The sequence below is a fragment of the Protopterus annectens genome, chromosome 4.part1 (genome assembly GCF_019279795.1).
Source record: "Protopterus annectens isolate FY-2018-M chromosome 4.part1, PAN1.0, whole genome shotgun sequence".
In the NCBI taxonomy this organism is placed as follows: Eukaryota; Metazoa; Chordata; order Ceratodontiformes; family Protopteridae; genus Protopterus; species Protopterus annectens.
In genome coordinates, this window is record NC_056734.1 from 920,847,982 (window position 1) to 920,874,104 (window position 26,123).

A 26,123-nucleotide genomic window follows, 5' to 3' on the forward strand; every position below is an offset into this window, starting at 1 on the left:
GAGGGGGACAGTGATTATGTAAGAAATCTGTTGTTATATAAAGAAACACTTTTTATTTTGAAATATGGTGCCTTGGTTCCACAAGGTCTTAATACAGACTGCTACTGATGGAAGTGTGTTATTTAGAATTGTATTTATTTATTTTTATTTATTTATTTATTTACATTTGTTGACAGGGAGTGTCCGACTGGACGTAGGTCCATTTTCAGCGGAGGCCCGGGGAGAAAAGCTCCACAGTTAAAATAAACAGACAGTAGTTACATTCAATTAAATAGCAATTAATTTAATTAACATAGCAATTAATTACAAACATATTTACAGATGAAGAACATAGTACATCAGTTGACAACTAGAATCTTTATTTGCGGAGTACATAACTGACATTAACAAATGTTACAGGATGACATGTGACATAACGTGGCTTTAAATATCTGGAGTGATTTAAATGTATAATTATTAAATTATTTTATTGTATAATTGCTTGATTGGCAACTGTGGGGTATAAATAGAAGGGTTTGTTAATGATGAAAGTACTCCTTGAAGGCTTATGTCAAGCCGAGGTGCTAGAGTACTACTTTGATCTGTATGAAACTTTATTTGGACTTACTGGGACTTTTGTTGTGTTTCATACCTTTGGGCTATTGTTGTTTGGTAGTTTTGCATCAAGCCTGCATTTTACCTGCACATGCAATACAGCAAGCAACACAAAAATGCCATGTTGTGTATCTATTCTGAACAGACTGCTTGGTTCAACCTCACTACATCTTTTTGCAAATTCAATCACTCCAGATGCATTAAACTTGCAGCCAGAGACAAATGGTGAAACATTCTCACCACCCTATCAAAGTGCTTAGCAACCTCCCCCTCCTCCTGGTTTATAGCAGCTTATACTTAGAGCCAGAGAGAAATAAATGGTAAAAAAACAGACATTCTCATGACACCAGAGCACAAAATCCAGCACAATAGCTAGCACCCCCCCCCCCCCGGGTTAACAGCAGCCAGAGACAAAAACAAATCCAGACATCCTCACGACCCTAACAGATCACAGAAAGTATACTGAGTAAATTGAGCTATGCAATAAGTACATTTGTAACAATAAGAAATGTCCTAAATATGTATGGCAACATACTTCAGCTGTATTTTTAATTACAAATGTATATATGACAGTTACAGATGTGTTACTTCAGAAAATATGTGCCAAGTCACATCTCTTTTTATATCAACTATCTAGTGTAACAGTAGTGTTTCTAACTTAAAACTCTTTCCCATATTGTTTGCTTTGCCCTTAATTCCTCAGATAAAAAGTGAAGAGCTACTATGCTCCCAAAAAAATATCAAGGAAAATATAAACCTGTGCTCCTTTTTTGGATATTCTGGGATTCCAAGACTTTCATAAGAAATTTATGAATAAAATGTGCTCTGCTCTGTGGTTTAATTATTTTTCTTCCAAGGAAAAAACACAAGTAGAGGCATATGCACTGGCAACCTACTTCCTGAGAGAAGCCCCTATAAATTTACAACAAGGAGCAGTTTTTCCTGACCCTAGGTAGTAGTTTAAACATCTGTAAGTAGTTTGTAATCACGAGCCTTTATTTTTTACTTCTTCTGTTACCTGGCAAATCTCATGAGGTACAGTTGTTGGGATAAAAGAACTAGAAAATAAAAGCTGAGATACCAACTGCCTGCACCCTGCAGATATTTCTCTTTCAATGGATGATGAGTGACTGCAACAGATTAGAGTACAAGCTTGTAAGGAGAGCTTATCGTTTTGGATCATAATAAAACTTACAATTATACTACAGATTAATGTATTTGTAGCTAACTAAAGTCGCTCTTCATCTTTTAACTAATATTTCTTACTTATAGGTACTGAGCCCGCCATTAACCTGCAGTTAGTTGTAAGTTTTTTGGTTCAGTTTGTATTTCTGGTGTTTTCCTCATAATAAAACTCACCTTAAGCTGCACAAACAATGAAAACATTAAAAATAATGCCGCTCTCAGTCTGTCCGTAGAGTCAAGAGAAGCAGAAGAGAATCAAGCCACCGATTCATGCATGCTTCAGGGAAAAAAATCCATACAAACAATTGGCCCGCCTCTACCTCGTTAATGAAGTAAATAAGGGGGATAAGAAGCGGCGTGATCATTGTTTTATACTAACAGCAGCTCAGATTGGAGTAGTAGCTGGAGATGTCAGTGGTAGGAGAGCATCACTGATTGGATGCTTTAAATAATGGTTAGTAATGATAGTGATAGCCACTGACTGATCGTGTAGATGCAGTGGGGAGCGAATGGAATAACACACCAGGAGACAGTGCTATGCGAATCATGGTTTGGACTACAGAAGTGAGGGTAGGGCGCAAACGCTGGTGAGAAGTGGGGAAGAACACAAATTGCACATGCTTGATGAAGTAAAGCAAGAAGATAAAACTGTGCCCTTTATGTGGCCAGCCTGAATGGCGCCCTAGGCAGTTGCCTAATTCTCCTATGCCTAAGGCCAGCCATGGTTCTGAGTGACACAGTCCATCTCTGTAACAGCTACTGTAAGGTCCTCAACAATGGGTGACAAATCTTATTATGTGATGAGCCTATTAGCAAAATGGTAAGTGTGACCAAGACCAAGGCTATTGGAGTGAGCTATACAGTACATCAAGTACTCTAAGACCTGACTTAGTGCTATTCAGACCTAACACAATGACAAGGTGTAATTATATGTGACAATAACTAATAAAGGAACATAAGAATATGCTATCAAGGCAGTAACTACAGAGTTCAGACTCACAGGGATTTATATTTGACAACATTGCAGGACAGCTTGCAATACATACAGGAAACATTTAAAGTACTAGGTGCATAGGTTCACAGGATGATACTAGGCTATTGGCCCAGATGTCCTCATAAGCCTCGCTCTGATGTTTGCCCATGTCCCTTCAAGTCAGCACCTGTTTACCCTATCCATCTGGGACACAGGTGGGATCCCAGGGTGTCTTTTGTGTTTCCCATGCAGCCATCCAGCTTCTTCTGAAAGAAGGCTAAAGAGGTACTCTGCTAGACATGGGGAGGGAGTGCATTTTACAGACAGCATATTGTTTGGGAAACAAATCTATCCTACCAACAAGTACTATTCATGTCAGAGACCATGTGAGGGTCTTGCGCGCAGGTTGCATGATTGCGGTTTGTATTACGGATATGCATACACTCCAGCAAGGCTGTTTTGGGAATGGCCTTGTTAACCAGACACACATTGCCTATGATCAGTCTGTATGACACTGAGTAGTGCGAAAGGGCTTTCAGCCTATCTGTATAGGATAGGTGTTGCAGACCCTGGATTTTTCTGGTCAGGAATGTCTGTGGTCTCTGCAACTGCTGCATGTGGTTGGCAAGGTACATGCCAAATGAGCCATTGTACTCAGTAATGGGTCTGATAAGGGAGGAGTACAGGGATGCTATGGCCTCCTGTTTCCTGGATGACTTACCCTTATTTTTGAAGTGGGCCATGTATACAGCCTTCTATACTATGGTGCCAATGCAGTGGGTAACTGTCTGGTTTCTATCAACCTTTGTGCAGAAGTCACCTCATGCCTGATTGCATGCTCAGTACATTGTCATTACTGTCATAACTAGTGTGGATGATATCTACCACAAGAGGGGTAATGATGCAGTCCCTGGCATTCAGTTTGAGTTGATGCTTCCGGCACCAGTCATTAATTTGGGTAAGAGCCTCCTGGAGGATATTCACATCACAAGGCGGATGTAAGACAGTGGCCAGCTTACAGTCATCTGTAAACGTGATCAGCCACAGACCACCGGTTTTGTCTTGCATCTCAGAACAGCATATCCCAAACAGTAGAGGCCCCCAGACAGATCCTTGGGGTACATTGCAGGGTCTACTACTAGGGGTAGCTTCCAATACTTTGTCTGAGTGTGTACTATCATTGAGCCAGTTAGCTACCCATCTGTTAACATACAGACTGATGCCTAGCTATGTAGGTTTATGTATTATGACTGACTGAGGATTACTGCCAGAGGGTTTGGCTAGGTGAAGGTAGGCAGTGTGTACCATCTTCCCCTCCTCCATGTGTTTGTTGACTGCTTCAAAACAGTCGACTATGTTTAACAGGCCTGATCTCCCTGTATTGGCTCAAGCATTTTGAGGATGCCTATGTCCCTGTTTCTAAGGTCCTTGATAATGCCTTCCATGGTTTTGCAGATCAAGCTAGTTAGGCTGATGCACATATGATTTGCTGGGTCAGTGGATGCTCCACCTTTGTGTAGAGGGGTGACAGTGGCTATCCATCATGCAGATGGGTTAACACTGATGATCCGGCTTTGGTTGACTGCAGTGTGTAATGGAGCTGAGAGCTCATGCTTGGGTTCATGTCAGATACAGCCAGAGATGTTATCAGGTCTCATGGAGACTTCAGTTTGTTGCCCTTGAGAGGGCATTATGGACTTCCTCCCTGATGATGAGGGGAGGGGAGGCAGGTGCTGTGCATGTCCTCCTTTACTGATAGAAGGAGAGGGGGATGAGGTTTTCACTTACCTGTCTGCAGCAGGTTGGCTATATCTCTGGCGTATGTGTATGTAGTGTCACTGATCCTCAGTACAGAGCAAATTTGGGTGTTGCCTCTGAGACTGCAGACATATGTGTTAAAAGCCTCGTGATTGGTCTTGATGGATGTGTCCAATTTGCACTCAAAGTTATCCTTACCGTAATTCACCTGTGACCTTATTTGCTTGTTCAGACAAAGATGAGATTGCTTCCAGTTTGGCACCTGCTCCTTCTTGGCCTTGTACAGCCAATATTTTCACCTATTATTGGGTTTGTGTATTGCTGCTGTCCACCACAGAGGTTTAGTCTACCTTAGGGGAGATGGTTTTGTCCAGTCAGGTATTGCTGAGTCCATACAGCTATGTAGGTGCTCATATAGATGTTTGGTGTAGGCTTGGACACAAAGTCATGACACAGTTAAACACTTTTCCAATTTCAAGCAAGTAATTATGATCAAACTAGTAATTGTTTCTGTTTCAAGGCAATACAACAACCTGTTGCTATTGGCATTTATGTCTGCTTGATGCACTGAAACTCAGGCTACCCATTAACACAAGTACAGCATATTTACTGATGTTTTGCAACTCATGTCTGTATGATTGAGGCTTCCAGCTACTACTATTACTAGATACATGTGCACAGGCAATACTTGATATACATTTCTGTTCTTTGTCAGTATGGCACACTGTGTTTGCACTCTAGCAGCTCAGTCATACCTCTCAGCTTGTTAGAGCAAGACATCTGGACAAAGGCACACATAAATGGGGGGTAAAGGCCCAAAAATATTGACACTTTAACAATATTGCTATAACACACTTAGACAGTTGATAGCAAAGTAGGTTTTGCATTCACAGAAATACTCTGAAGGGTATGACATCTGACATTCAAATGTATCCTATTATGTTATGACTTCAGTCTTTACTGATTTGTCAGTGATTTGTCAGACAAAACACAACTGTCAGAGAAAATGACTATAAATATGAGGCAAACATGGTCAAGTCTGCAAAACTCTGGACAGTTGAAAGGTATGAGCTCAGTATATAACATACAGTTCAACACACACTTCTGTGCCAGTTGTTTACTATGCACATATCCTATATAGGCCTCTTACATTTGTAAGATGAGCATATGTATCATAGTAGCATTCACAAGTGACATGAATATTTACAACATCCTAGGAAGCTGGCCTGGTACTGTCACAGTCAGTATTGTACAACAGACACTCCAGTAGTAGTCATATGTTAGTTGACCTTTGCTGGGGTGACTCAGGGGCCAGAACTGTACTCTATGTCACTGCAGACAGGGCCAGCAGGGATGGCCATATATGTTGGAAAGCAGCATGTCAGTCCAGCAAGTCTTGTTGAAACCTGTTGTTTAACTTCCCATTTCACATTATTGCATCCCCCTTCTGCATTCCATTACATGCTTAATTGTTTGTCATACCTGTTATACTGCTGCAGAGTTTTCTGTTTCAGGGTAATTCAGACATGTAGGTTTCTGTAGTCACAGTCTGACTTTATGTAGAAAGGTTCAAACCTGTCTTGGATAGGCAACTGCTTGCCTTTTGTAGATAATGCTCATTGAGCAGGTGATGGCCTGTGCACCAATTGGTGTCTCTTACTTGCTAATTGCATCCAGAACAGCTGTGTTGTCTTTCCATTAGCCAATGGCATGGCAACACAGTACTATAATTAAGTCATTTATGTGGGTCTTGCTCCTTTTCCTTGCCTGTGAGGAGGACATTAATGAGGTGTGGGAGCTACTGCATCACAGAGGGTAGGTGGAAATACTGCTTAGACCAAGGAATGTGGAGAAAGCCTGACAAAATTGGAGATAAAGTTCCAGAATTAGGGGCAGATTGTACGTATTGCTGTTATACAGTTAGAAAATTGCTAGATTAACAGGGTTTGTCTGGACATGCATTTTCTGTGGGAGTTGAAGTCTGACACTGATATGTATATGACATAGCTCTCAACTGTACAGATTTCCACAGAATGTCAAGGGGTTTGCCTGTTATGTTTGGTCTATTCCTCAGACAATCTTTGTTTTTGGCAAATCACTATGATAATCTGAGGAATGAAGTCACTAAATAATGACATCCATTTGTGTTTCCAACTTCATATTCTTTAGAAAATTTATGTTAAAACAAACCCTGTCACTCCAGCAACTTCTTCAGTTTATAACACCATTATTTAAAATATGTCCCTATTTTTGGGCTTCTGTCCCCCAAGTATGTCAGGCTTTTTCCAGATTTCTTGCACAAAAAGGTTCAGAAGTATGGTATATCATTATTTAGTGAATGCACTCCTGATATCATTCTAGTGATTTAGCAGAATCCCAGAAATGTTATGAGGAAGAGGCCATAAATATGGTCCCAAACCCTGGACATTCTGTGGAAATCTGTACAGTTGAGAGTTATGTCTGTCTGGCCATTGTTAACAGACTGTCAATATCATGTAGCAGTGTAGTGTGTAAATGTTTGTTGGTCTGAGTAGGGAGAGGGGCAGATGTGAGTGTCATAGATATTTTTCTATCTGACTGTGCATGCTGCTACAGTTGCTGGTGGTCTATCAGCTGTATATTTTTGTAAAGGCAGACTGAGACATGTCCAATAACACCTCAGGATTCCAAGTATACTGTGACTTGGGGCAGTAATATATAGGATTAGTGTGTGACTGGCAATCACAATATGTCTGTTCAAACAGTTGATATACTCTAGAGGTCAGTTGGCGTACTGGTATGTTGCTGTTACTGTGGTGCAAATGGTTCTGAGTAGGCAATTTCTCTCCAATGTCTGTATTTCCCTAAAGTTACATCCCTGTAGTGCATGGTATATGTGCAAATGCAATTCCCCAGAGCTGATTTGGTGTAGTGTTGTGTTGGTCTAACTGTAGTTCAGAAGGTGCTGGGTGAACTGGTTGCCAGCTCTCAATATTTTTCCCTCATATTACATGACTGCACTCATACCTCTCAACTGTCCAGAGTTTCATAGACTGTGCAGATGTGTGGCTCATATTTTTGTTAAGTTCCCCATAACTGTTGTGGATTTCTGACAAATCACTGGGATAATATGAGCATTGACGTCCCTAAATAATGACAATTGTTTCTGTTTCAGACCTGAAATCTATCAGGAAATATATATTAAAACAAACCGTGATACTATAGCAACTTTCTAACCTTATAAAATCCATATTTAAAATATGTCTCTATTACTTGGCCTTTGTCCCCCCACTTTGTCAGACTTTGTCCATATTTCTTGCACTAAAAGGTTGATATACATGTATATATAGATAGATATATTAAATACATGAATAATAATAGAACACAAGTACCAACATTAGGTTTTGAGAAATACATACCCACAGTATATGAATAATACTTATTGATGCAGATATGGGGTGGGTGTCCATTAACAACTGTATAGGCTTCTATTTTTCACAACAGTGCTGCTCAATACTCTACAAGTCTGCCATCACTTTACATCTACCTATGGCCCATAGCTTCTGTAGCACATACATACCTACTAAACTGTCAACCTGGAATAGTATGGGGCAAACTGTGACAACTCTTGTTACATGACTAGAGGGGACTCGTAGATGTCAGAGTTACATATATGAAAAAGAAGGGGTACCCTGCACTGATGTTGTGTGAGTGTGCTACTGGCATACATCACCTGGATTCCTTTCTGTGTCCAAGGTTATTGGCAGCAGTGACCACTAGCCATGACAGCGTGACACTTGAGAGACATGTATTGGGAAAAGTGCATGGTGTATGTACCTGTGCTGCTGTCATTTGAGGGCATGGGGTTGGACAGCAAAACAATTGTACATGGTCTATTAGTATACCCTTCCTACAGCTACTACAAACATTTCTTTACCTGTAAGACTTGTGGAGAAAATATTTGTTAAGCCTACCTGACTGTTTCTACAAATATTCAGGATTTCTTGAGTGTAAATATGCACACATCTTAGTGCACACATCTTAGTACCATTCTCTGGATTCAAACCATGCCTGGGTGTGCAAAAATGAACAACAAAGCTATTTCTCATCACACTGAGATACTGAGAAACTGCTACTTCATGTTTGACTGATTTCTGCCTAAAACTCTCTTGGTTAGACAGTCTGACCTTGTAATCCTGAGATTTATGCATGACAGATAGTGTACTGTATATTACTCCTTTGAGATATTACCATCTGGAAAGCAAAGGTTAACACAAGGCAATGCTGCAGGGGACATACTATAATACATTACACATTACTATTCTGAGTTCAGATCTTAGTGCAGGACACATTTCATATTTCATTTATATCTTGTTTTATAGCTCCATAATCTACAGTTGTGCATAATAGCTGGTTATCAGAACAACCTCAGTTAAAGCATGCTGTCAAAGCCATATTTGCTGTGAAGAACCTGTGCACATTCTATTCCTACAACAACATACCAGAGTAAACACAACAGTTTGTGGTATAAATCTTTATTTGAGTAACATGACACAGTGCTTTCTAACTACATATCCTATAGATCAATATTAGCCTTACAAACTTTATTTATTCAGAAGACACATAACACACTACACCTACTGGCAGTATATATTGCAAGATAGATCTGTACTCACCAGCCTGTTGGTCCATCCTCGACAGTCTGTCCACACTGGCATCCACATCGCTAGCCCTCTCTGCTGCAGCTGAAGGGGAAAAAAACAAACTTTATGCATACCTGTCTATCACATACTCAGGCTAGAATTTGGAACAGCTATGGATGAGATACTTACAAACTACTGGGGCATTCTGGTCATAAGCTGCTTGGATCCATTGGCCCAAGAGCACCTCCTTCCTATGCTTTAGGTCAGCATAATGATGCTGTACTTGCTCACCAGTTTGGGGGATTCCAGTACTGGTGAGATCACATGTCAGATGGTCCTAGGTCTCCAGTTTGCACTATGAGCCCTGTTACTGGCCCTCCAGCAGTCTGTGGTCATGGTCACAAGGAGCCCAGCCATGACCCTGGACTCCAAGATGCCCCAGTGTTGCACCTGAAAACGCGCTCCCTCTCCAACTCCAGACATAATTCCTGCAGAGATCAAACTACAACAGGTTCTGGCTGTATTCCCACCTGTGTGATTTAAATAAGGCCATATTCCCACCGTTTTCCATCATTAGACCATTTTGCAAATGCTGAGCACAGCTCAGTGGTGCACAAACCCGATAAGTTGAGTTGAGCAGTGCATAATGGGGTAGATGCTGAGCAGTGCATAGTTGTGTGCAAATTCACTCAGCTGGGCTGAATACTCCTTATAATAGACTGCTAAGCAATGCTGAAACAAGCTAAGCAGAGCTGACTGCTGTTAAATATTGCTTAGTTTTCAGGTCAAAAACAGTTTTGAATTGGACATTAATTAATCATTACTGACATATTATTAAGTGCATATATTTTACTTTATATGACATCCCCCTATGAGCTTACATGACATTGCCTTGGGGTATGACTGTACTGTATGGGACACTTGTGTTTACATGGGGGTTTAACAGCATATATAGACTGACACCTCAGTTATGGACCAGCTACACTACCCTGGTTAACAAATATCAATTACTACATCATTTAAAAAAAAAAAAATTAACAATGCTTTCCTATGTAAAAATGAAGGGTCTGTCTTGATACTCGAGCCATGAATTGCTGCATGCAAAGCTGAACTCTAACCACTACACTATCTCGACATTGAGGATTTTAGCTATACATCTGTATTTAGCTCCTATGAGATGTTTAAGCAATGCTGAGCAAAGCAACATGATGTACAAACCCACTAAGCTTCACTTAAACTTCACTTATAATAGAAAAAAACATTACAACCACTTTAATTACATATACTAATACTAATGCTGATTCATATTTTTTAATGCACTACCTGTCATTCCATCAATTTTCTAAGTCTGCATGTATAATATTTTTAGGTTTTCTCTATTTTGGAAACTTTCTCCCATGTTTATTTCATGGCTTTATCCAAATATCTTGGTGGAAGAGTTTGAGGTGTGTGCATAGCTCTCAACTGTTCAGATTATCATAGAGTGTCCAGATGTTTGGCCCATATTTTTGTTTTGTTCCTCATAACATTCATGGTTTTCTGCAAATCAGTGGGACAATCTCAGGATTGAAGTCACTAAATGATGGTAAACATTTAAATTTCAGACTTATAACGCTTCAGTAAATTTATGTTCATCCAGACCCTGTTCCTCTATCAACTTTCTAAGTTTATAAGAGCTGTACTTCAAATATGTCTCTATTTTTGGACCTTTGTCCCCCATTTGGTTGCCCTTTGTCTGAAGTTTGGGCAGTAAGAGGTTTACAGGTATGGCTTTGTGTCTGGAACACATTTGTACTGTAAAGTGCTGTATGTCACATTGACAATGCAGGGGGTGTGTTACATTTCCTGTCACATACCCCCTGCATTGCTTCCCATTCACACTCCAGCTTTCAGTGTCCATGGACATAAAAAGCATTGTAAGTGCTGTATGGCACATTCACAATACAGAGGGTTGTGACATTAACCGTCACACACCCCCTGCATTGCTTCCCATTGACAATCATGCTTTCAGTGTCCCACAGACACTGAAAGCATTGTAAAGTGCAGTACAGCACTTTTCACCATGCAGAAGGTGTGTGACAGTACCTGTCACACACTCCCTGCAATTATTTCAAGTCTGACTATTTCAGTGTCCACAGACACTGTTTTACTTGGCAAGCTAAGAACTTGGTTATATTCAACTGGACGTATAAGAGAATTTAAGTACCCTTTTCTGCACTTTTTTTTTTAAAAATACAGTATTTAAATTGATTTAAACTGTGTATGAAGGAGTGTTGAAGGAATTTTTAACTGGTTATTCTGCTCTTCAGTAACTTGAACTAAAAGCTAGTGTTGGCTGAATCTTGTTATTTGCTAGTAATTACAGGTGTGGGGGTAGCCACATGCTTTGATTTCCTGTCCTTGCATATTTAAACTGGTGCATGTGAAATAATTCCTGCTTTAAAACTTCAGCTTGGCAAGCTAAGAACTTGGTTATATTCAACTGGACGTATAAGAGAATTTAAGTACCCTTTTCTGCACTTTTTTTTTTTTAAAATACAGTATTTAAATTGATTTAAACTGTGTATGAAGGAGTGTTGAAGGAATTTTTAACTGGTTATTCTGCTCTTCAGTAACTTGAACTAAAAGCTAGTGTTGGCTGAATCTTGTTATTTGCTAGTAATTACAGGTGTGGGGGTAGCCACATGCTTTGATTTCCTGTCCTTGCATATTTAAACTGGTGCATGTGAAATAATTCCTGCTTTAAAACTTCAGCTTGGCAAGCTAAGAACTTGGTTATATTCAACTGGACGTATAAGAGAATTTAAGTACCCTTTTTTGCACTTTTTTTTTTAAAAAAATACAGTATTTAAATTGATTTAAACTGTGTATGAAGGAGTGTTGAAGGAATTTTTAACTGGTTATTCTGCTCTTCAGTAACTTGAACTAAAAGCTAGTGTTGGCTGAATCTTGTTATTTGCTAGTAATTACAGGTGTGGGGATAGCCACATGCTTTGATTTCCTGTCCTTGCATATTTAAACTGGTGCATGTGAAATAATTCCTGCTTTAAAACTTCAGCTTGGCAAGCTAAGAACTTGGTTATATTCAACTGGACGTATAAGAGAATTTAAGTACCCTTTTCTGCACTTTTTTTTAAAAATACAGTATTTAAATTGATTTAAACTGTGTATGAAGGAGTGTTGAAGGAATTTTGACTGGTTATTCTGCTCTTCAGTAACTTGAACTAAAAGCTAGTGTTGGCTGAATCTTGTTATTTGCTAGTAATTACAGGTGTGGGGGTAGCCACATGCTTTGATTTCCTGTCCTTGCATATTTAAACTGGTGCATGTGAAATAATTCCTGCTTTAAAACTTCAGCTTGGCAAGCTAAGAACTTGGTTATATTCAACTGGACGTATAAGAGAATTTAAGTACCCTTTTCTGCACTTTTTTTTTTTAAAAAATACAGTATTTAAATTGATTTAAACTGTGTATGAAGGAGTGTTGAAGGAATTTTTAACTGGTTATTCTGCTCTTCAGTTATTCCCACCCACCCTGTTTTTGTTTTGGTGTTAATCTTAGTGGCATTGAAACTGCCCGCCCCTCAGCCTGCCTCTGGGCCCATCTCATTTGCTCACTCAACTGAGTGCAGTGAGATCATATTCTGATTTCAGGCACTCCTACTGTGTACAAAGAGAGCATCTGGGAAATAGAAAAAAAAAAATAAGCTTATTTCCTGCCTTTCTTGTTAAGTGGTACAGACTATTTGTAGGCTTCTGAGCCCCCAAGCCCTTCTGTGTTTGAGGGAAGCCTTCTAGCTTTTTTTTTTCTTGTAACTAGCCAGTTTTCTAGTTTCAGCACTCAAATCTGTTTCTTTGATCTCAGCACTTGTTCAGAAAAAAAAAAAAAAAAAAAAATTTCATCTGCTTTTACTGTACTTGTGTTTTACCTACTTCTTTTTACTTTTGCATCATCTTAAAATACTCAATTGTATTTATTACTGCTTGGTGTAACTCATTCTAAGCCTTTTGGTTTAAACACTTGGGCTTCGGACCAGTTAGTTGTTTTGCACTGAGAGGGTTTGTGGTCTGCACTGTTGTGGCAGAACAGGTAGCTTACATCCTTCTAGGTTGAGAACTGCTGATTGAGGGCTCAGTGTCTGTTATTCTAAAAGTGTATTAATTCTGGTTTAAGCACTTGGGCTTTCAAGCCAGTTATTTTACATTAAGAGGGTTCGTGGTCTGCACTCTTGTGGGAGGAGAGGCTGGACTCTGCCCTTCTGAGCTGGGAATTTCTGGTTAAAGGCTTATAGTGCATGCATATCTGAACTGTTTCTTACTGAAGTTGGTGCGCCTTGTTTGCTGTGGCATAGACTGGATTCGGGCCTGCTGGATCTAGCTTTGTTTGTGTAACTTGAGCACTAATCCAGACATTCTCTAAAGTATTCAATGGTATTTATTACTGCTTGGTTGTAACTTGATTAAAGTGTAGCTATCATTCAAGTCTTTTGGATTAAGCACTTGGGCTTCAGACCAGTTGTTTTACATTAGGAAGGTTTGTGGCAAGCACTGTGGTGGCAGGACAGGTAGCTTTCATCCTTCTAAGTTGGGAACTGCTGATTGAGAGCCCAGTGTCCAAGTGTATTAGTTCTGGTTTAGGCACTTGGGCTTCAGGCCAGTTATTTTACATTAAGAAGGTTCGTGGTCTGCACTCTTGTGGGAGAAGAGGCTGGACTCTGCCCTTCTGAGCTGGAATTTTCTGGTTAAAGGTTTATAGTGCCTGAATATTTGAACTGTATCTTACTGAAATTGGTTCACCTTGTTTGCTCTAGCATAGACTAGATCCAGGCCTACTGAATCTAGCTTTGTTTATATGCTTGTTGTTTGTTTGCTTGTTATTTCCTGGAAGCTAATTCCACCTAATACGCAACTTCTCAGCTTCTGTGGATCACTAGTGATATCTGCATTGCTTACTGTACTTATTTCCTTGTTTCACTTGAAAGAAAGTTACTGTTTGTCGTTTTGCATTTAGTTACTTGTAACACATTGCACTCAAGTTACCTGGCACTTGCTCACTAAAGCAATTATATAAGTCAGCACTAAAAATTAAAAGCACTACACCCTCACTCCCCACTGACCCTTGTTTTCAATTAAGGATTTCCCAATATTATTCTAGCATGTCCAAAGGTCAGTTGTCAATCTCCTCTCCGGTCCAGCTGGTGAATCTGGGAATCTTGAGGCAATGTTATAACTGCCTCATGTACACAGACAACCCTTTCCTCCTCCCACATAACACAAATACTTCGAGAGATGCAGCTATTTAGCCAAACTGGAGGCTGAGCTCTCTCAACTCAGGACTGGCAAGACCAGACAGGAGGAGAAGGCAACTACACACACCACAAAACCAGCCTCACATAATGCTACCACTCCACTGAATCAAACACATAAACACACAAAGACATACTCGGAGGCTCTGAGTAAAAATTTACCTAAACAGCAGAGGCCTCCAAAGCAGACACCCAAACAACTGCTACCTCAAGACACCCCACAAGCAACACATAAACCACAAAAGCAGTGTGCAAAGCAGTCACAGCCCTTAAGGCCAAATACAACACCAAACATACTTGTCATAGGTGACTCCATAGTCAGACACACTGACGTCCCACTCAGCAGGCTGAACAAGGAGAGGGTCACAGTAAGCTGCCTATCGGGCGCTAGAATCCGCCACATAACACAAGCACTCTGGTCACTCCACGGCAAGTACAAATATGACACAGTCATTGTCCATGCTGGTGTGAACGACCTGAGACGCACCTCCCTGGACTACATGAAAAGAGACATAGAGGAGCTCTCTGATTATGTAGCCCAGGCAGGTATGACCCTAACCCTGAGCAGTATCCTTCCTTCACCAAGAATGATGCCACAATATAGAGACAAGATGATCAGCTTTAACAATTGGCTTAATGTCTGGTGTCATTCAAAGGGGATTCAGTGTCTGTCTGCCTGGGATGACATGCTTGACAAGCCACGCTGCTTCAAGGGACGGCTTGCACCTGTCACCCTGGGATTCCGGATATTGGCTAAGGCTCTTGCCACCCCCATAGTGCCTTTTTAGGCAAGGCTCAAATTCTAAACCTACCACCCTAGAAAACAAAAATGGGAAGAAATTGAGGGTAATGCTGCTCAATGCCAGAAGTCTAAATCTCAAAATGCACGCACTCGAGGCCCTTCTCAGTATGGAGAACATCGATGTCTGTGCTGTAACTGAAACCTGGTTCAAGGCTCCTGAGAGCACCCCGGCACTATTAGGTTTTACCTCATATCATGCCCGCCCCAAAACCCGGACCACTCCACAAAAGGAGGGGTGTATCCATATTCATAAAGGATACTCACACCTCCAGGTTGGTGGCAACGCATGAAGCTTCGGAAACCATCCAGGTGCAACTAACCATAGGCAAAACTGCTCTACAAATTGTAGCATGCTACAGGCCACCCTCTCAAACTCAGGAACCCCACACAGCCTTCCTGAAGACACTGGAGGGTATAAATGTATCTCCAAACACCATCATATTGGGTGACTTCAACTACCCGAATATAGACTGGGAACATTACTCAAGCCCTAACTTTCTAGCCCAACGGTTCCTGGAGTTCATAAATTCAAATGCCATGGAACAGCTAGTTACTGTTCCCACGAGAGGAGAAAATATACTAGATCTCATTGTCACAAACATGGGGACAAAATGCTCCACACCGAAGTATATCCCTCATTGGTGAGATCTGATCATAAACTAATCTCACTGGAAATCCACATCCCGCCCCCACCCCAAACAAAAGACCATAGTGAAGAACTTCTCTAAAGCAAACTTCACACTACTCAAGACTGGTGTGGTATCCTTCAAGGCCCCTGAGTCAGAGGAAACCACAACCCAAGCTGCGGAAGCCCTTACAAATGCCTTCTATGAACACCTCCAGGACTGCATGGATCAGGCAATCCCAAATAAAACCAAGACTCTTTCCACAAAGGGCAAACGTCCAGTCTGGTGGACCCCAGCCATTAACAAACTTTACAATAAGAGGAGAAAGCTATTACATGATAGAACAAAATCCATAAAAGGGAAGTCACCCCTGATCATTATTAGTTAAAAAATACGAGCACTCATAAAATCAACTAAGGCCAATTTTGAGAGAAAAATTGCCATGGATTCAAAGGACAATCATAAGGCCTTTTTCAGCTATGTTAGGAACCTGGGTGGAAACTCACAGATATGCTCCGAATTAGTCCAAAATGATACAAAAATCACTGAACCCACAGACATTGCCAACATACTGGCAGACAGGTTCAGTGCAAACTTCACCCTCTCCCCTAAAGGAGAGATAACAATCCCAGCCGAGAGTAGCCTCCCGGACATCTCAAATGCGCAGGTGAAAGCTGCTCTCTAAAGCTAAAAACACAGCATCAATGGGACCGGATGGTGTCCCCGGCTGTGTGCTACACGAGCTAAATGAGGAATTAAACCCGCACATAAGGCAGCTGTTTAATCTCAGCCTTACCACAGGATACGTGCCCAAGGAGTGGCGACGGCAACTGTGGTCCCACTCCACAAAGGTGGCGCCCACGGACCCTGGTAATTACCGCCCCATAAGCTTAACAAGTCTAGTCTGCAAAGCTATGGAGAGGATCATAATGGAGCTCATAAACAAAGATATAGGGACTTGCAGACATTGGACCCGACCCAGTTTGGCTTTGTCAAGGGAAGATCATGCCTTTTGAACTTGGTCGACTTCTTCAAATAGTCACCAAGGCCATTGATGAGGGAAAGGCAGTCCATACAGCCTACCTTGACCTTGCAAAGGCTTTCACACAATACCCCACTCGGTATTGTAGAAAAACTTACCAGCTTAAATGTAAACCCATATGTCACAAGATGGGTTGCAAACTGGCTTAAGGACAGAACCCACAGGGTTAGAGTTGCTGGCTGTGTCAGACTCCAAGCCGGTCACAAGTGGTGTCCCACAGGGCTCGGTCCTTGGCCCCTATTGTTTGGCATCTACTTCTCAGAAGTACAGGCCAACATGGGAGGACTTTGGCTGACAAAGTTTGCAGATGACTGCAAACTGGGCCATAGTGGAAAGTGCATCGGACACGGATATCCTTCAGAAGGGACTCACGGAAACAGATAGCTGGTGCCAGAGCCATGGCCTGAAGTTAAACGCCAAAAATGTATAGTCATACCCTTCGGGAAAAACAAGGTAACCCCAAGCTACCATATAGGTGGAAATCCACTAAGCACAGAAGAGGTTATCAGGGACCTGGGGACCCAGGTTGACAGTGGCCTTTCTTTGACACTCACATTGCTAAAGTGGTTAGAAAGACCTTCTACATTGCCCACCTGATCATGAAGGGATTCACATCCAGATCTAATGAGTGCTTTGTGTCCCTGTACTCTTCACTTATCAGCCCAATGTTCGAGTACAATGCCCCTTTCGGCATGTGTCTCACCCGACCTCTGCAGCAATTGGAGAGACCCCAAAAGTTCCTCACCAAAAGGATAAAGGGACTCCAAAATCTGTCATATGCTGCCAGATTGAAGAAACTCCAGCTCTATTCAGTCGCATACCGCCTGCTCAGAGGTGACATGTGCCTGACATACAAGGCCATGACCAACCCGGAATTAATGGACATGCTCCACCTCAAAAATCCAAATCCACCAAAACCACTAGAGCAAGTGACTTAAACCTTAGCACGGATATAAATAGGACGTGCTGGAGGGATAGATTTATCACTCAGAGACTCCCTATGCTGTGGAATAAAATCCCGGTCCATGTGAGGCAGAGCACCTCGCTGACTCTGTTCAAGAGAAATCTAGACCTGTGGATGGGAGATCGTAGGTTTACCCCGGGAATCATCTCTGGGTCACTGCTGGACAGAGGCACAACAAACTAATGGGCACAGTATTTTTTCATATAAGGGGTGGCGTAAGCCACAATAATTTGGGCTAGGCTTATAAATGCCTTAGGGCAGATAGCCTAGTATAAACCTATGAACCTATGAACCTATTAGTTGCTTTCAGTGTCTGCAGACACTGAAAGCATGTAAAAAGTGCTGTACAACACTTAAAGAGTGCAGGGGACATGTTGGACCTGCTGACATTACTGCAACATGACTGCTGCACTCATTTAGTGTTAGTGTCCGTAGATCCGTTCTTAGTAGCATGCCTTCATTTATATAAATGGTGCGCTGCTGAGAAGGCTATGTGGATGCGAACATCATTCATTCAATGTAGGAATAACACTATCCCTACATAGAGTTTATTGTATGCTGGGGTTTTACTATACTTTTTGAAAAGGGGGTACCCTAATAATTTTTAAATAAGATTGTTAATGAAGTGATGGTCCTTTGGGACACTAGATTCACACCATTGTTAAAACAAGAGAATGTTCAACTGGATAACACTCAGGGGGTTGTGGATTTTAGGGCTCAAAAATTTTCCCCCAGTATTAATGATACACATGCTATGGTTGTCACATTTAACTATAAAGTTAATGCAATTAAGAAAATCTTGAAACAAAATTGGAAAATTTTTAAATGGGACGAACATTTATACAGTACACTTGTCCCTGGATCCCACTTTGTATATAAAATGGGTGATAATTTTAAGAATATTTTTGAAACAACAGTTTCTATAACCTATCTACCTTTAGAAAATTCGAAAAGAACTAGGAAATGTAGGATGTGCCATCAATGTCTTTTTATTTTGATGAAAAAAACAAAAAAAACAACTGGTGCAGCAACAAACCCAGGAATTCCCTTTTACAATATCAAGCGGATCACAGACAGATAAATTCGGATACATGTAGATTTGTTACAACTTATGGTAGAAATAGCAAAAACTTGATTAATATCATTAACAATCATTGGAACATACTTAGGTCACATCCTCTTTTGGAAGGCTACCTGGGGGAATGGTGTTATTTTTCATACAGAAAGGGTAGAACGCTTGGTTCCCATTTTTCACATTATAAAAGAGCTAGTATGAAGGATGACACACTCTCCCAGAGGACATTGACAGGGGACAAACTTATAGGTATATTTCCCTGTGGCCATTGCAGTTTTTGCAGTTACATTTTCAAAACTACAAGTTTTACCAGCAAAAATACTGGACATTTCTATAACATTGAATTCTTTGGTAACTGTAGCTCTGATTGGATATTTTATCTGGCCACCTGTACTTGTCAGGCCTTTTATGTCGGACAAACATCCAGACAATTCCGCATTAGAATATCTAAACATCTAGGGGATATCAGAAATCAAAGAATAACTAATGCATTATACAGACATACGACCAAGCATCCGACTACAAAATTCTCATTTATCATTATTGATCGTATAACTGGTAACCGATAATTTAAAACTGGGTGGCATGATATTTTGAATACAAAAGAAAAAAGATGGATCATAAAACTTGGGGGGCTTTTCCCTCCAGGATTGAATGATAAACTATGATCAATGTTACAATATTTGTTTAATATTTTTCATTAGATACCACAACATCTGGATGATATTCCTTATTACATCATGGGACACATGATGGTTTCAAGTTTTTGTTTATCATTCATTATGTTTTTAGTATAGGTGTTTATTATATAAAATAACATTTGTACTTTAATTATACATTTGAATATACATGAATAATCATGATTTTTTTAAATACCATTATTATTTTGTAAGCCAATATATATTGACATGGTTATTATCATATCACTGTTTATGTTAACTATCTATTTTTTGGTTTTGTTAACAACAGGAAGTCATGTCATTCTTCTCTGATTTAATGAAACTATTTAAGCAGGTGACTTTTATATTTATGTATTACACTACTGAAGAAAGCCTCGTGCTGAAACCGGTCTAGTTTCAGTTCAATAAATATTTTTCAGATCTTCTTTGGTGCTGGCAATTTTTTCCTTTTGATCTACTCAGCTCACTTGCCTGGCACCTGCCGTACTTGCTAGCTGTTTTTTTCAACATACCACTCCCCCTCTTGCTGGCTGTTGGCGTCTTGAGGATCTAGGATTCATGGCGCCATCTTTTTCTGTGTCTGTTGAGGAGGGTTCCTCACTGGTTACTGGCGCAATTTTTGGCTTTATAATTTCATTTATCAGTTATTTTTGGCTTTGTCGACCATTTGATGTTGGGAATTTGATCGTTTGGATGGGAGGATCCTATTCTGGTTACCAGTCTTTGGATGCCTATCTGGGTATATGTATGCTGTATTCTGCACGTGGTTGCCGTTTTTCAGCGTTACATTTAGAAGAGGATCTCTATCTTTTTCTTTCATGTTAGGAACTACACAGTATGGGATTTTGGATATCAGTATTTCTCTACATTTGGAAATTGTCTTTCTTTTAACAAATGGCATGTGCACGCAGGTCAACTAATTGGTGACAGCATATCAAGGGTTGGCGCTCCAGCGTTTATTCAACACAGCTACTTGATACTGTTCGATTTGGACTATTGTCATCATTTTTTCAGGTACTGTTCTTTCATTTTTGACAACTATACGTTGCAGTATTTTTTTCCTGCCTATTGACTTTATTGACTTTACTCTCTACAAACATCCACATTTGGAGGATTGTTACTGACGGATGATATTATCATTAATTGGTGGTTTATATGTACTTATAACATTCTGGATCCATAAGGCCTCCGAATTCATATCGAGAACGGTATTATCTGGTAAACTGCATATAGCATTCAGTTTGCATTTACGAGACTATATATTTGAACTTTTGATTTTATAGTAATATTTGGAATAGGCGCCATTCCAGATACATGACTGTTTAGACTACGGTCACATCTACTCAGTGAATTTATCCTTATTTTTCTATGGACATGCTCAAACAGTTTAACCAAATTATATTGATGTACAGCAAGGACTTTGTGTTTGATATTTGGTTATTACCATTGCAGATTATTGTTCCAGTTCATGTTTGATTCCTAGTGGTCTCATATATATATGTTTGCTTCAGCTATATTTTTGTAACAAAAGCAGTACTTACGAAGCATATTACAACATTTCTATATGGGAATTGGTTTACATGTTTATTCTCATGGAGCTTAACTAAATCATTTTTATGTACAGCTAGGAATCATTGTTTGATGTTTTGTTATTGCTATTGTAGACTATTGTCCAAGCTTTTGGTTGATTTCTAGGGGTCTTATATATATATATATATATATATATATATGTCTGCCTTAGTTACGTTTTCTTAATGGAAATAGTACTAGTGTAGCTTATTACATAATATATATTTTATAAACGTCTCTACATGGGAATTGCTTCATCTGTTTATGTATACTTGATGATTTCATTATACATTGTATGTTTTTATTAGATCAGTACATAGTCTGTATGACTATTTTCACTAGGTATTATCAATACACACATTCGTTCACTTATAACAACAACTGAATCATTACAGATGTGGCCATTTCAAGGGTATTCAGCCCTATATTGTAGTATCTGCTTGCAAGCATTTTGACAGACCCCTGATATTCGCTTGGGTTTTTCTGTTGGATTGACCATAGGTCTATAAGTTGTTATAACCACCAATTTGGGACAGAAACATTCCTTTTTTGATTTTTGGTCAATGTCACTGTTTTACAGTTGTGATCTTTTAGCGATCAGAAATATACATGTGGCTATTGTGAGTGTATTCAACCCTACAGTGTAATAACTACATGCAAGTATCTTTGCAGACATCTGACATCTGTTTGGGTTACTGTGATATTACCACTCTATGGGATTGACTCTAGATTCATGAGGTGTCATCACTTAACATCCTGGAATAGGCACATTCCTTATTTAATATTTTGGCTCGTATCATATTCTTGCAACTGTATCCATTTAGTGATCAGAAGTATTCAATTTTTTCAAATCACCTTCTGGTCATATATAATCATCTGTTCATTTTACCATATTTTATCAACAGTGATTTCTAAGGTTTTTTGGCCTTATTGACAACTGATAGTAGTTCCTCCACTGACCGTGGTATTTATACTTTTTCATCAGAGGATGGTTTTTATTGGATTGTCCAGGGCCTGGCCCCCTCTGTGACTCAACTTGTCTTCAGCCTATGTAGACATCTTTGGTTGGATCACGTTTAGGATTTTGATAAACTTGCTCTGACAATTTTATAGCCTTGGTAGTCCAGTTGTATTGCTCTTATTTTTATCAGCTCCAGCAACTTATTGTCATGGATCTCCAAAAATTATTATCTGGTTTATGTTCTGATAAGGATGATCTCAAGATATTTGGTATTTGTATTGGTCCTACTGACACCACCAATTTGCTAACAACGGATCCCGTTGACGGTTGCGAACATTTATTTCAAAAGTTAGGCAAGCAAATCAAAATGCTGAGAACAAATATCTGGCACCACAAACTGTTCAAAGCATATCAGGTGCAGAAAATATCCCCCAGGGGACTAAGATGCAAAATCCAACCACTGGTTGGTACACCAGACGATGTCTTACTTAAGGATTGGCAATCAGCACAACAGGAGGCCGCTATGGCCAGAGTCAACATGTTGGCATCATTCTATGAAAGAACTGTACATACCAATACTCTTGAAGTGGAAAAAACATGTAATAACCTCAAACAATTTGAGGAAAATACTAATTTCCAAAATTGTCTGAGCAAATTATCAAAGGAAATATCTACTTTGGAGAACAATCTCAAAAGCAAAAAACTTCACAAATTTGCTAGAGATAAGGAGGATTATGAGAGGGGCAGACAATTTGAGTCACAGAGGGGAGTGAGGTTCACTCAGGGTGCCAAGAATGCTCCCTTTGTATGGAAAAAGAGGCCCAGGTTGATTCTGAAAAAGACAGGATTGAGTAACACCACTTCTGGTGAGGAATCATCCACCACAGACACAGAATCAGTCAGTACGGGTGAATCACCACATGTTAAGAGGGGAAGAACAACTGATGTCCCTTTAGGGGTAGGAAACACCGGGTAGGAAGGAAACATAGGGGTAACAAGCCTAGAGGAGTTATTCATGTCAATAGTGAAATAAATGAACCATGTACCAATGTGCTAAATATTTCCAAGCATGTTTTATCTGATGATCAATATTCTTTGCTCAATAAAGGTCTTGGTTTTATTCCCAGATTTTTTATTGATGAGAGCTCATTAGTATCTGATACCATAGATTTTTGTAGAAAGATTAACCTCAATTTGTTTTTTAAACAACAGGATAAATCTGATGATACTCAAAGATCTTCTGACTTCAGATTCCATAAATCCACATTTAATCCTCCGATGGATAAAAATGTTGCTGTATTTCAGCAGGCTGTAATAAAGGACATACATTTTCATTTTAGTTCAGAGGACAACATGAGGCATAATCTTTCTAGGAAAGAACAACTTGCCTTAACACAACTTAAAAATAATACTGATCTTGTCATTGTTCCTGCTGACAAAGGGGGTGCGGTCGTAGTTATGGATACCAATTGTTATCGGGATGAAGGAAATAGACAACTGTCTAACCATCATGAAAATGGATATTGACCCCACACCCAATTTCCAATGTGAAATTAATGACTTCTTGGAGCAAGCTGTGGAAGCCGGTATCATTTTGGATAAAACCAAATTACATTTAATGGTCAAAGATCCTACGAAGCAATATCTTTACTTACTACCCAAAATCCACAAATCTGTCCACAAGCCACTTGGTAGACCCATAGTGTCTGGCACTGGGTCATTCACCGAACCTTTATCCATCTTTCTCACTGCAAAACTCAAACCTTTGTTATCACTCATTCGAGCTAGAATCCAGGATACTACTGAATTCCTGCAGATTGTTTCTGAATCTCAGTTGGAACCTGAATGGTTAATGTACACTTTAGATGTAAAATCTTTATATACCAGTATTCCACATTGGGCGGGTTTAATGGCTTTAGAATTTTGACTAAACAAATCGAATATTTACCCTCCAGGATTGAATACATTACTGGTATGCTTGGCGGAGCACATTCTTACCAAAAATGTGTTCTATTTTCAGCAGGACTGTTATTGGCAACTTCAGGGCACAGCCATGGGTGCCTCGGTCGCACCCATTTATGCAGATCTCTTCATGGGTTTTATTAAAGAACAGATCATATATGATCAAATGCATAATGTATATCTACCGGAGATTGACATTTGGAGAAGATACCTGGATGACTGTTGGCTAGTGTGGAAAGGAGGTATTGACTATCTCCAGGAATTCATTGAACATCTTAATGGGAACATCTGGGGCATTGAATTTACTGTGGAGTATCATCAGAAGGAAATACATTTTTTGGATGTCCATTTACAAAGACAATCTGACAACACACTTAAAACTTCTGTTTATCGAAAATTCCCGCAATACAATACCCTTCTGCATGCCAACATTCTCCATCCAAAACATATTATAGAAAATATGCCAAAATCTCAATTTCTCTGGATCAAAAGAATATGCTCTTCTGAAGATGATCTCATTACATACCATGAGGATTTAACAAGCAGATTTTTGTCTAGAGGATATTCCCCACACATTATTAATTCCGCTACCAACTGGTGCAGCAACAAACCCAGGAATTCCCTTTTACAATATCAAGCGGATCACAGACAGATAAATTCGGATACATGTAGATTTGTTACAACTTATGGTAGAAATAGCAAAAACTTGATTAATATCATTAACAATCATTGGAACATACTTAGGTCACATCCTCTTTTGGAAGGCTACCTGGGGGAACGGTGTTATTTTTCATACAGAAAGGGTAGAACGCTTGGTTCCCATTTTTCACATTATAAAAGAGCTAGTATCAAGGATGACACACTCTCCCAGAGGACACTGACAGGGGACAAACTTATAGGTATATATTCCCTGTGGCCATTGCAGTTTTTGCAGTTACATTTTCAAAACTACAAGTTTTACCAGCAAAAATACTGGTCATTTCTATAACATTGAATTCTTTGGTAACTGTAGCTCTGATTGGATAATTTATCTGGCCACCTGTACTTGTTGGGCCTTTTATGTCGGACAAACATCCAGGCAATTCTGCATTAGAATATCTGAACATCTAGGGGATATCAGAAATCAAAGAATAACTAATGCATTATACAGACATACGACCAAGCATCAGACTGCAAAATTCTCATTTATCATTATTGATCGTATAACTGGTAACCGATCATTTAAAACTGGGTGGCATGATATGTTGAATACAAAAGAAAAAAGATGGATCATAAAACTTGGGGGGGCTTTTCCCTCCAGGATTGAATGATAAACTATGATCAATGTTACAATATTTGTTTAATATTTTTCATCCTAACAGTGTTTATCTTTCTTTAGATACCACAACATCCAGATGATATTCCTTATTACATCATGGGACACATGATGGTTTCAAGTTTTTTTTATCATTCATTAAGTTTTTTAGTATAGGTGTTTATTATATAAAATAACATTTGTACTTTAATTATACATTTGAATATACATGAATAATCATGATTTTTTTAAATACCATTATTATTTTGTAAGCCAATATATATTGACATGGTTATTATCATATCACTGTTTATGTTAACCATCTATTTTTTGGTTTTGTTAACAACAGGAAGTGATGTCATTCTTCTCTGATTTAATGAAGCTATTTAAGCAGGTGACTTTTATATTTATGTAATACACTACTGAAGAAAGCCTCGTGCTGAAACCGGTCTAGTTTCAGTTCAATAAATATTTTTCAGATCTTCTTTGGTGCTGGCAATTTTTTCCTTTTTATTTTGAAAAAGACTATAATGCTTATTGAAGAACCTGAGGAGACCATAAGACTAGTTCAGGGCAATTGCTTCACCAAGGGGGTGATATATATTGCGATATGCCAAACATGCAATAGTTTCTATGCTGGCAAAACAGAATGCCAATTTAGAAAAAGGATATATAAACATATTTATGTTATCTCTAGGAAAACACCAATAA